A 2500-nucleotide genomic window follows, 5' to 3' on the forward strand; every position below is an offset into this window, starting at 1 on the left:
AGATCACAAGATCTTCATTAAGAAATCCCAGTTGATATCGGAAACAGAGAAGAAAATCATAAATTACTTTTCCAAGAAAAGGAGAAGTGAGTTTGACTTTTAGTTTTGCTCTTAATCTTAGATAGAGAACAACTTGAAAAACCACTCCAACTTCATCTGATTTATGATATTTTTCAGAACACGTTATAAATTTTGGATGTTATTCGTAAAATATTGAGAAACAAAAGTTATATTAAAAAAAACACTCTCAGAGAGCATACACTCTGTTAGACTTTTTTTTCGATGATTTTTGTTTCACATTTACAAAATCTAAAATTCATTTATTCTCAATAATTACTCGTAGGATACCAATAATTTTTAACTTTTCATTTGTGTTGGCCAAGATTGTGTTGATTCTCCGATCAGTTTTTTTGTATACGATTGTTTTGGTGCTAAAGTGGTTTTCAACATATTTGCTCTTCGTTAAGTGATTTTTAAAATCGGTTTTTAATCTGAAATTAGGAAGCCTTATTTATTCTAATGCAAAGGTAATAAGTAATTTTTTTCCATGGACTAAATTCTAAATTAATAAAAGACGAATATTTTATGTGGAAATTTCCAAAGGCAATATCATTTTGATAAAACTGGTTGTTAGTAGTGGCCGATATGGTAACGTCCCTGACTGGTGAATGCCAGACTGGGGTTCGAGTCCCGCTCAAACTCGTTAGTTCCTTTGGTCGCTGCAATCTCACCATCCTTGTGACCTAAGGATGGGGGCTTTGGGGAAGCCTATAGTTCTATCTGCTTAGTCATCAGCAGCCATTGCCTAGCTTGGGTGGAGAGGGGGCTTGGGTGGAGAGGGGGCTTGGGCGCTGATCATATGTATATATGGTTAGTCTCTAGGGCATTGTCCTGCTTGCTAGGGTAATGTCATTGACTCTTGCCTCTGCCATTCATGAGTAGCCTTTAAACAGGATTGCATAAAGCGCCCATCCTGTCTTTAATACTTTCTTAACTAAGCAACTTGAATAGAAGGTGTGACTATGAACTCTTTATATACAGTATGTACTACATTTCCTCTTGAACTAGTTTATATTTTTGTCAATTTTGTGGTCGTTGGAAATGGTAGTGTTTATAAATAGCTTGCTAATTGATATAACGGTCTTTTGTTACACTTAAAAAAACTGCAATTTTAATAAGAAATTTTCTGTAAAAATTTAATGTTACCAGCCGTATTTTAGTAAAATACAGGCGACCGTAATTTCTACCTTACTTTGTTATCAATTTTAACGTCAATATATCCGTTTACAAAACGGTAAATGCAAGGCAACATTTATTCCAGGATTTTGACCATTTTCTCTATTACGGCAAATTCTTAACAGTATATTTAGAAATTCAGGCTCACATTTCAATGTGAGATGGGCAGACCCACCTGTAATGAGTCACTTTCATAACCTTCTTGACAATATGAATTGATTGCAAATAAAATAAAAAAAATCCCAAGTGTCAAATACTTCGTTCTTTTCAGTGTTTACAATGCCTATTGATACTTAGCTTTTAGTTTTAATTTTTTTTTCTGTCTTGCCGCTTGTAACATTACCAAGTATCCTATTTTTATTATTATTATTATTATTATTATTATTATTATTATTATTATTATAACATTCGTCCCTATAATATTACTTATAATATTATCCTCATTTATTATTCATGTATTGAATATTTTATTTATCAATTTATAAACTTACACATTTATCATCCAACTTTATTATTAGTAGACAGTAATGCCAGAAGCTTTAAATAATCCTGAAAATTATCTCTAATCTCACCAGCCAATAGGACAAGCGCTTCCAGAGCCTCTTGCCAAATTGCGAAGCTTTCAGCCAATAAGAGCAGGCAATAGAAGGTCTGGCAGAGTCGAGGCCTCTGATTGGCCAAAGCACCAACTCTTGCATTGAAAAAAACTCACTGGTGTTCTTGAGCTGTAGAAGAGAGGTAGTCAAGGTGAGCTAGTGGTGAAAAAATATGATTTATTTATATTTTCTTCATATTAAGGTGGTGTTCTTGACTTTTATAAATGGTAGAGGTTTTTTAACTATTGATAACTATTTTGTAGTCAAAATAAGAAGTAAAACATCGAAGTGTTGAGTATTTTCGACAAAAACTGGTAGCCAGTGGTATCTCGTACGTTTTGGTCGGCCATTCCTTGTTTTAAATAATTTCGTCTTTTTTATTTGTGCGAATATTCCGAGTTGCCAAAGACGACGGTGGTTCATATTATCGAAATTACAATGCTAATCAATAATTTTGTCTTATAATTGGTTGATAATTAGGAAAAAGGGCTTCAACAGGCGTTTCATGAGTAAATAATTACCCAGGAATTTTCCATAAATGAGCCGAAGTTCTAAATATACCCCTTTTACGTTCACTTATTGAAAGTGACGTTCTAAATAGTGTAAACCAAATGACCTATCTATGAATTATAGATTACATATTTTACCAATTTACTCGTAAATATATA

The 2500-nt window shown here is 32.9% G+C and overlaps 1 long non-coding RNA gene across 1 annotated transcript in view; it reads left to right on the plus strand.

The window, feature by feature from the left end:
- The first annotated feature begins 1927 nt into the window (after nucleotides 1-1927).
- Nucleotides 1928-2500, plus strand: part of LOC137620155 (uncharacterized) — a 37104-nt gene continuing 36531 nt past the window's right edge. The window contains exon 1 of the long non-coding RNA XR_011040003.1: nucleotides 1928-1983. This is a non-coding gene — a long non-coding RNA (uncharacterized lncRNA). The remainder of the gene's footprint in view (nucleotides 1984-2500) is intronic.

This window comes from Palaemon carinicauda, chromosome 26 (genome assembly GCF_036898095.1).
Source record: "Palaemon carinicauda isolate YSFRI2023 chromosome 26, ASM3689809v2, whole genome shotgun sequence".
Taxonomy (NCBI): Eukaryota; Metazoa; Arthropoda; class Malacostraca; order Decapoda; family Palaemonidae; genus Palaemon; species Palaemon carinicauda.